Source organism: Neophocaena asiaeorientalis, unplaced genomic scaffold (assembly GCF_003031525.2).
Source record: "Neophocaena asiaeorientalis asiaeorientalis breed wild unplaced genomic scaffold, Neophocaena_asiaeorientalis_V1.1 scaffold140, whole genome shotgun sequence".
Lineage (NCBI taxonomy): Eukaryota > Metazoa > Chordata > Mammalia > Artiodactyla > Phocoenidae > Neophocaena > Neophocaena asiaeorientalis.
Window position 1 is genome coordinate 529,694 of NW_020173729.1, and position 10,545 is coordinate 540,238.

At 41.9% G+C, this 10,545-nt stretch overlaps 1 protein-coding gene across 2 annotated transcripts in view; it reads right to left on the reverse strand.

Moving 5' to 3' along the window:
• The window catches only part of FUT8 (fucosyltransferase 8), a 321,926-nt gene extending 320,921 nt beyond the window's left edge, over nucleotides 1-1,005 (reverse strand). For both annotated transcript variants that reach the window (XM_024750842.1, XM_024750839.1), the window contains exon 1: nucleotides 840-1,005. The gene's annotated coding sequence lies outside the window, so the exon portion shown is untranslated. The remainder of the gene's footprint in view (nucleotides 1-839) is intronic.
• Nucleotides 1,006-10,545: the final 9,540 nt, after the last annotated feature.

A 10,545-nucleotide genomic window follows, 5' to 3' on the forward strand; every position in this document is an offset into this window, starting at 1 on the left:
GTTGCCGGAGATAACACGCGCACGCGCCGGAGCTGCTCTGACAACGAGCGCAGGCGGGGAAACCTCGGCTAGCGCAAGCGTGCGCGCGCGAATGGGGGCGCGCGCCCCTCAGCGTTCCAGGCTTCTAGGAGCAGGCGCGCATGCGCTGGCCGCTGCCACCTACGGGGACCCCGGCATGTGCCAGGGCTTCTCCCTGCCCCCTTCTCGCCGCACCCGTTGATAACGTAGTCGCAGCATCCACCGCCCGGCTGAGTTGCGGGCTACAGCGGGAGCCGGAGACTTCCAGCAGGGCAGCAGCTGTGCGCGCGGGCGCCGGCTCCGACACGAGCGTAGGCCGCCCTCTACCGCCTGAAGGCCGGAGGCTAAAGGGGGCGCGAGTGGAGCCGGGCTCTCCACTCCAGGGAGCGCCACCTCCGGGGAATGCCCGCCGGGAAACGGACTGGCCCGTGCCAGTTCAGCCCGCGGCCCTAAGGAGCACTGGTATTGGAGATCTGGAGCAGGCTCCTTGCTAGTTGCTACTTTTCAGGAGTGATCGCTGCTGCTCAGCCCCTGCAGCCCAGGTCTGGCCGCTCCGCTGCAGCTTGCAGCACGATCGTAGAATGGCATCGCAGCCACATGCGACTAGCGAAGCCCTGTTTTATCTTGTGAGAGCTGGTCTTCCACATTCACCCCGACAGAAAGACCCACCCCCCCACCGCCGCCACGAGGGCCCGAGTTCGGTGCCTGGCCTCTCCCCCGACCCACGGCTGCAACAGCCCCTCCGAAGCGGAAGTTTATTCAGTACGGGAAGGAGAACATGGGGCGGGGGGGAGGGGGCTTTTCCCTAGGATGCTTCCTACCGCTCGGACTCGGGAAATTCCTGGCGCCCGCGATGCAGAGCAGTGGGCCGAAGAGCTAGACCAGTCAAGCCCAGACGGCGAGCTGAGCCGGAGGACCTGATCGCGCAGCCCAGGCACACAAAGTAGTCGCGGGCCGAGGGGAGTGCCATGGAGGCCAATCAGAGACGCGAGCCGCGTGAGTGGAGTGCGAACCGGCCAATCAGAGGGTTGGAGGATGAGCTTCCCGTACCGAACTCTTCCCTGTAGCCTGCGGACCCAGATCCCAAGCCTGGGGTGCAATACCTTGGGAAAGGAAATGGTGCCCTAAAGACAAAAAAATTATTTCTCTAGACTTGGGTGTTTTTAAGTAAATGCCTTAGGTACTTATCCCAGAGCAAAGAGAGGCGGCCTTTTACATGCCGAGTATGAACGGATCACAGAAAAGAGACTTAAGAGGCAGTGGTCTGCCAAGATTGCAATCTGCCTGAAAACACTAATAAATTTACATTTACTGACACCTTTTTATAGGCCAGAAACTGTATTACAGAAATACAAATAAGATGCTGCTGATTCAAAGAAGAAAAAAGTTCCTGTCCTCAAGAAGTTCAGTTTCCTCTGAAAGAGGTTTGCTGTACCTTATGACTGGTATTTATCCTCAGACCTTTAAACAAAAAGCTGTCAGCGAAGTGGTAGTTTCCAGTCATTTTATGATTGTTATCTCCCTGTAAGAAGAGAAATTTGAGAGAAAAGTGGACTGACTTAGCTAAGGTCACACAAAAATATACTGGCAGAGCCAGAATGATACTCTAGCTCAGAGTTTAGACACCATCATTCAACCATCATTTATCTAACCCATGGGTGCTATCCTCCACTGAAGAGGTTTCTGCTCTAAGCTTATAAATTGAGCAAAATTCTGCTATAAGAGCCACATACTTTAGTTGTTGGAAATTATCAGAAGTTTTAGGTTTATGCCATAGTAAGATAGATTAAAGCCAAAGTCTTATCAGTCAAACTCTAGGTAATTTTTAGAAGTCAGAGATGAGGTGGATATTTACTTTTTAATTTAAACAGCACTTTAAAAAAATATTTTAGCAAGCATGTTTAAAGCTTACCTCGTATAATATTTTAAGATCTCCAACTTCAAAGCTTTAATTTATATTTGCCTCAAAACATCTGGGTTTTTTAATCTGGGCTTCATTTTTCCTTTCCAAAAACCTAGGCATCGAAATATTTATATTCTCTACCTCCTTCTGCTAAAAAAAAAATAAAAAATTCTGTCCAAGGAATGTTCATCTAGGATTTAGTGCACTTTAATAGGGTGGCATAATATATATTGAAACACCAAATAACTTTGGTGTCTCTAAAATATACTCAAAAACTAGTTCTTCAGCAATTCGGATTGTGTTCTGTTGAGTCAGTGTTCGTCACAGCCTCTGACAGAACACTGTTATCAAAGCCCTTTCCAGGACATGCCCAGCATTTAGATGCCACCTCAGAACTGGAAGTATCGGTTAAACAACTGATTTGTGAGAACCAATCTTTACACATTGAGGTCCAGGCCAATAATGAATTTCCATAAAATTCCCAACAATTCCAGTTTTTAAAAAACACATTTCTTGGGGCTTCCCTGATGGCGCAGTGGTTGAGAGTCCACCTGGCGATGCAGGGGACGTGGGTTCGTGCCCCGGTCTGGGAAGATCCCACATGCCGCGGAGCGGCTGGGCCAGTGAGCCATGGCCGCTGAGCCTGCGCGTCTGGAGCCTGTGCTCCGCGACGGGAGAGGCCACAACAATGAGAGGCCCGCGTACCGAAAAAAGAAAAAACATTTCTTTTACTCTCACAAGAGAGATAATTACTGAAACTCTGCCTTCTTCTTGCTAGGTTAAATTTCTGACAGAGAAAATATCCCCAAAAGATTCTAAACATCTCTGGCCACCAGAAGACATCTCTGTCAAAGGCTGTTTTCTCCATAAGCTCCAGCCTCCCCCTCTGCTTCTAGGCCCTCTAGCTCTTCTTACCCCAGCTGCCTGCCTCTGCCTCTCATCATCCCTAGTTTCTTATATTTGCCTGAGCAAGTAGAATTGCTCCACCACTTCCTCCATGGCTCCCTCACCAACTAGGTTTTACGCCTATCTCTGCTTATCTGAAAACTTACAGGCAAGTTCTGCTCAACAAAACATTGTACAGAACATTCTTCATGACATGTTGTACTGAGAACTAATAGAACCTTGTCCATACATTTTATTCTTTTTCATAAGCCTGCGTGAAATTCTTAGTTATCAACTAGAGCTGTGGAGTTTTGTGGATGGGGTGAGGAGGAATTAACCATTAGACAATGGAAAAGATCAAAATGAAAGTTAGTGAGTACATGAGTGGCCATTTTATTGAGAGATTAGCTAGATCAAAGTTAATGAACTTGAATACTATCACATTTCCAAAATTTTGAACATTCATGTAGGAACTAGTTTGAAATTGACTACCATTTCATTAATGACTATAATAAAAATAATAGATGAGGTGTAATATTGCTGAGTGCCAGGCCCCATAATAAGCTCTTTACCTCCGTTATTTAATTCTCAAATCAACCCTTTGAGGTGGGCCCCTTATTACAATGGTTGGGGGGATCAGAGAGAAAGGTTGAAGAGGCTCTCAGGAGGTTCTGCAGCAGCTACTTACCAAATAGTTTAGAAAATTCTCCATCTCTGTCATTGTGGACCAACTGAATATCAGCCCTAGAAACATTTTTTTTTTGGCTGCATTGGGTCATCGTTGCTGCACACGGGCTTTTCTCTGGTTGTGGCGAGCGGGGGCTACTCTTTGTTGTGGTGCGTGGGCTTCTCATTGTGGTGGCTTCTCTTGTTGGGAACACGGGCTCTAGGCGCACAGGCTTCAGTAGTTGTGGCACACAGGCTCAGTAGTTGTGGCTCGCGGACTCTAGAGCACAGGCTCAGTAGTCGTGGCACACGGGCTTAGTTGCTCCGCGGCATGTGGGATCTTCCCGGAGCAGGGTTCAAACCCATGTCCCCTGCATTGGCAGGTGGATTCTTAACCACTGCACCACCAGGGAAGCCCGCCCTAGAAACATTCTTGATAAATTTTAATTGCTCTTGTTTTCTAATTATTGCTCTATCTACGTTTTACTTAGAGGATTCCTTTTTGCAGCAAATCATCCAAAGGACAGCATTGTTATTACTACAGGCAAGAAGGTGTGACCTTGAGATAATCATTTTACCAATTTCGGCCTTAGTTTTCTCATCTGCAAAATAAAAGGGTTGGACTAGATAAACTTTAGTTGTTTGCCAGTTCTAAAACAATAAACCTAGCTAGTTTGACACACCATTGGCAGTAACTACAACAATGAAATATGGAAAAACAGCCCATACTTTCAAATCCAATAAATATTTTAAGTCACTTTTGAGTCAACTCCTTAAATAGAAACTCTGTCTAACTACACCTACTCGTTAAAGAGCCAAAGCCAGTCTTTCCAATCAGAAGGTTAAATAAAGTGACTGATGTAAAGACTGATGAAACTGGCCAAACTATCCCTCCTTGTGACTTGCCTGCATGGCTGAAATTACTGTCTTCTCCATTAGGATAAAGTATCAGATAGTTCACACTGTTGATTTCTTATTCAATATCTACTCCTGTTCCTTCCTTATTGAGTTCCTTGTTTTTATTTTTATTTGTTTGTTTTTTAGGTAACCATCCAACCTCTGGCTACAGAAGGGCAACTCAATTAGTCTGAGTCAATCAGTAAATGAATTCCCTTGTATGGTAGAGACTCGTAAGGCTTACCCTGTCTTTCCAGGCACGTACAGAGATTACATCCCTGCCACCCACCCCAACACTTGTAGTTCGGTGGACCATGTGACTAGTTATAGTCACTAGTCTATAATGGGTTGTGGATAAAGGTGATATGTGTCACTTCCAGATAAAACACCTAATTGCAAGTATAAGTCCATCTAGTGTTACTCTTCCCCAGTCTCAAGACCAGTATTGTTGAAGATGATACAGCCTTTGTCAACCTAGGTCCCCAAGAAAGAACAATGTGGAACAGCCCACCTCCCACCCTTATCAAGTCAGAATGGATATATAGTTTGAGTAAAAACTATACCTTTGTTGTTTAAGCTACTGAGATTTGGGGGTTTTTTTGTTTTTACTGCTGTGTGACCTAGAATCTAAGTTATGCTAGGTCCTAGACTACCCTAATTATTACACCCGAAAACCATTGTAGTCCTGGGGTAAACTGGTCCCATCAACTGAAGGGAAGGATTTTGAGCCCATGCTTTGGGGAGAAGATTCTCTCTTTCCTACCAGGTATGAACAGGTCAGCCTATAACCCAGATTGCCACTGGCAGCAATCCAACAACCACAAGAGGAACTAAACTTAGAATGAAGTCGACACACTAAGGATGGCAAACAGAGAGAAGAACACTTGAAGATATGACTGAGCTGAAGGTTATATCACTCCTGAAGGCTAATCTTCTGTGGACTTCTAAATCTGCAAAATAATAATTCTGCTTGTTTGTTTCTCCAAAATGCTGTAAGCAGAAAATACACCTTGAATATCGTTAATTTCATCACATTTCCTAACACAGATCTAGCTCAAGAAGCACTCAAAAATACTGGATGAATTAAAAATTTTTAAAATATAATAGCTCATACTCTTGCCTTCAGAAATAAAATATTACTTGCATTAACAAGGGGGAAAAGTAATTTGATTCAACTCAGTCTTTTTACAGGTGAAGAGAAGACCCAGGTATGTTACAAAATTTATGAAGTTCACATAGCATTGTTATGGCAGAACTGAAGGGGAAAAAAACCTAATAATTGATTCATCAGAAATGACCGTAGTCTGGGCATATACCCAGAGAAAACCATAATTCAAAAAGACACATGCACCCCAATGTTCACTGCAGCACTATTTACAAGAGCGAGGTCATGGAAGCAACCTAAATGCCCATTGACAGACAAATGGATAAAGAAGATGCGGTACACATATACGATGGAATATTACTCAGCCATAAAAAGTAATGAAATTGGGTCATTTGTAGAGACGTGAATGGACCTAGAGACTGTCATACAGAATGAAGCAAGTCAGAAAGAGAAAAGCAAATATTGTATATTAATGCATATATGTGGAATCTAGAAAAATGGTGCAGATGAACCGGTTTGCAAGGCAGAAATAGAGACACAGATGTAGAGAACAAACGTATGGACACCAAAGGGGGAAAGCAGGGTGAGGGGGGGAGCGTGGGATGAATTGGGAGATTGGGATTGACATATGTACACTAATTTGTATAAAATAGATAACTAATAAGAACCTGCTATATAAAAAAATTAAATTAAACTTTTAAAAAAATGACAATAGTTTCCAACTCAAGATGGAGAAGTAATGAGACAGTATATTACCCTGGTAGTTAAAAACTTTGAAATCAAGACAAAAGTAGCTTACTTATTAGCTATATGATCTTGGAAAAGGTACTTAACCTCCATGAGCCCTGGTTTTTCCAACTGTAAAAGAGGATAACAATCTCTAACTCATAGAGTTGTGAGGAATAAGTGACTCAACATATAAAAAGCACTTAGCGGGCTTCCCTGGTGACACAGTGGTTAAGAATCCACCTGCCAATGCAGGGAACACGGGTTTGAGCCCTGGCCCAGGAAGATCCCACGTGCAGCGGAGCAACTAAGCCCAGGCGCCACAACTACTGAGCCTGAGCTCTAGAGCCCGCGAGCCACAACTACTGAAGCCCACATGCCTAGAGCCCGTGCTCCACAACAAGAGAAGCCACCGCAATGAGAAGCCCGCACACTACAACGAAGAGTAGCCCCCATTCACCACAACTAGAGAAAAGACGGCGTGCAGCAACAAAGACCCAATGCAGCCAAAAATAAAATAAATTTATATAAAAAATAAAAAGCACTTAGCAAAATGCCTGACACATAGTAAACATTCTATATATTGCAGCCATATCAAAGGATGTTTATTTATTGCTAAATCAACTTTTTTTTTTTATTAAGATAGAGCCTGTTCTCCTTTATCATTTAATTCAGGCCGCTGACCTATGTTTTTCCATAATATATAATTATAGTGAAGTCTATACAATTGTGTAGCCAGTATACACCTTTCCTATAAAAACGCTCCTCCCATTTCAAAATTCTATCATATGATGGCAGCTAGAGAAGTCATATTACCGCTGACTGTCCCCTTGACCACAGCTAACTGTTCAAGAGGTGGATATCAGACCCAAGATGAGCCAAGGAAGCCATTCCTCCAAGATTTTGACTTTGGAAGAGAGGTCATGCCAAGTCTCACCTAGATATAAAATCTGGGAAATGTCATTGGACATGTTTTTTTGCCAAGTGGAAAAAATACATTCTGTATTGAGAAAATACAGTCAATGGACAGGAAGCAGAGAGGATGCAGAAAATGTCTTTGTTATACTCGAATTCCCAGTTCCAGGTTTTCTTGACAATTGATGGAATCTCTGCCTTTCCTTCTGCTTAGGTTTGCCTCTTCCAAGGATTTCCCCCATATTCTTCCTATATATTTCCCATTTTGCATAAACGAATTCCAGGTGAGTTTACTTTAGATGCAGTTAATGTAATGATATGCTATATGATATCATAAAATAAAAAGGGAAAATCTTAGATTCATTATCTTTATTGACAACTTGAATGATACCTCTAAGAATATAATTGTCAAGTTTATAAAAATGAATCAATAAATTTTTATCAAATACCAACTACAGGAAAAGTACCTGTGGCAGAGATTTCAAATTACCCTCTCTTATCTATTCTCTCGTTCCTTCATGGTCCTATTGCCAATCAACTAAAATCTTACATTTCCCAGTCTCCTTTGCAGTGGGTGTGGCCACATTATTAAATTCTGGCTGTTGAGATCTAAGCGTTATTTGGGACTTCTATTTTTTTTTAAAGAAGTCATAAAAAGAAAGGAGTTATACTCTTCTTCTGCCTACTCTCCATCCTATTACCTGGGACATGATATGATGACTGGAGCCCTTTCAGCCATCTTGGACCACGAGGAGAATAGCCATACCCTAGGGATAGCATAATAGTGGGTAGGAAAGAGGCTGGCTCCCTGACAAATTTGTGAACCCTCCATGCCAATCCTGGAGTGCTTACCTCCAAAATTCTTTTATGCAAAAAAGAAATAAGCTTCTATCTTATTTAAGCCTCTATCATCTAGGTTTTTCTGTTACATGCCACTGAACCTAATCCTGATACAATGCCATAGTAGTTTGATAAATTATATTGAGTTAAGTTGGATTGTTAATGCTTTGCAAAAAGAGAAACAAATCCCAAAATGTTTGAAAACATTTGAAAGAAATTTAACAAAGACAAGTACATGCTACTACTATAAAATTTTAAACCAAAACTAAAACTACAGTCTGGGGAAGGATGGGATAGGTGAAAGAGAAATAATTTTTTCAGAGAGAAAAATTCCAGCCAAAAAAATAATTACCCCTGTCAAAATGTTATAAATACTTGCTCCAGTAAGAGTGAGCTTCGCTGAAGTCACCAAAGTTCCAATGTTCCACTTTATAGGGGCAAAAACTCTATGACTTCACCCGAGGAAACATTGGGTTCTGAGGGTAAAAACTAACTCTAACCAAACTGACAAAAGTCTGAAATACCAGAAGGCCCCTTGAGGGCAGAGATCCTGCCTATCTGTCTTGATCACCCCTATGTAGCATATTTGTTGAATGAGTTCATTCATTTTCATTGCCATAGACCTGCCAAGGGGAAAATCAAGAAAGTAATAACCTCTGGTTAGTCAGGATCTTCTACAGTTTCCATGGGAACAAGGCAGTATAGAGTTGTGGTTCAGAACGTAGATTCTGACTATATTTGCTCTGCCACTTAATAGTGATGAGACCTTGGGAAAGTTTTTAAATCTCTGTCTTATTTTTTCGGTCATGTAAAATGGGAATGATAATGTTATCTACCTCATCAGGTTGTTGTGACTGTATACTGAGTTATTACTTATAAGGCTCTTAACAACAGTGCCTGGCACAGAGTAAGCACACAATAAATGTTAGCCATTTATAGCTCTACAAAAACCCTGAGCTAAAGCAAGCCTTTGTGAACACTACTGTTATTATCTGATCTAAATCCAAAGTCAAGATGACATGAAAACAGAATCTCAGGAAGAAGAAAAAAAAAATGATTGACAAGATTTCCTGGACCAAAGGCTGAATATCATTTCATTTCTGCAGTACATGCTACAACACAACTGTTGGTATTTAAAACAAAGAGTAAAGATTTTAAAAACAACCCCCTATACATTGTGCTGGCATGATTTACAAGTAGACTTGTAAACTCACACAGATAGGGTCAAGTGGGGCTAACTTATATGTATTTCAAGGTTGATCATTTAAGTTTATAATACATTCCCAGTCTTCTGGGCTCTTACACTCACATGTCAAACAGCTGAGAAGTCCATCCAACTTCCAGAGAAGGAAATCTTGTTGGGTCTTCAAGTCTTTCTTTACTCAGTTACATCATAGATCTTCTGGCCTTCAGTCAGGTATTACTTCTGGTCCAAACTACTGTGTCAAGGTCATGGAGGTTGCCCCTTCAGCAGGGGGTATGGGCATGAGCATGGCAGACCCTTTAGTAGAGGCAGGAGGTGGGCAGACAAGAATTGACATCTCTGGTACCCAGCTGTACTCCTTTTCCTTGCTTTCTCCTTCAATTTTTTACAACTCTACTAATCCCTCTAATGTTCACATGTAGACCTTACAACTCTATCCTTCTACTTAGCAATTCAACTCAATCTCAGCCTTCATATTGGCCTATGAAAATTCCCCAGTCCAGTAAATTTGTTTCTAGTAAATGTCAGTCTTGATTTTGTTTATGAAGTCAGGTGGGCTGTGTTGGAGTTTGTCTCCACATGGACCATCAAGCTTCCCACCAACTAAATAACTTGCCTGCCTTACAATGGTCTGATCACAAGGTGAGCTGTGGTCACAAGGAGAAATCATAATCTGTGTAAATGCAACACTTGGCTCCTTCTAAAAACAGCAAAAAGGTAAAAGCCCTACGATAATGGGACAAAACTGTCTTCACATAGGAAAGACAGACATTTTAAAAGCTAATCTCTAAACAAGTTTTATTAAAAGCTAATGCTATCGTGTGTTGAAACAAAGAGTTTACGAATGTCTAGTATGTAAATAGTAGCAATAGAAGTCATATAGCTCTGAATTAACAACAAGGGAGACTGGAACTAATGTCTCTGCCACACGCAGCAGATGACCTACGCAATCATATGTGGCATGGCTCTGGATGCAATAATTTAAGAAATAACCAAGAGATGAAATGGATAGCAGGAGGTGAATTCCAGAAATTATAAAAGACATGATAACTGGTTAGGTGAAAAAGTGACTAAAGATAAGTGAGATCTGAGGCTTGAGTGAATCATTATTTGATACCATTAAAATAATTCATGGTTGAGTATAACCACAATTAGAATTCAGGTCTTCTGATCCCAAACCAAATATTCTTTTCATTGTGTCAGGCTCAATATTTCATTTACAAAAAAGCAAAATTATAACAATCACTGAATCAGATGGATTTATCATTGTTATCCCCAGCGTCTGGAATAGTGCCTGGCCTCTTAGATGTACACAATGAATAGTAATTGACTGAATGGATGAGTGAATGAATGAATGAAGAAAGTGGAATTTATTTCCACAGAAAG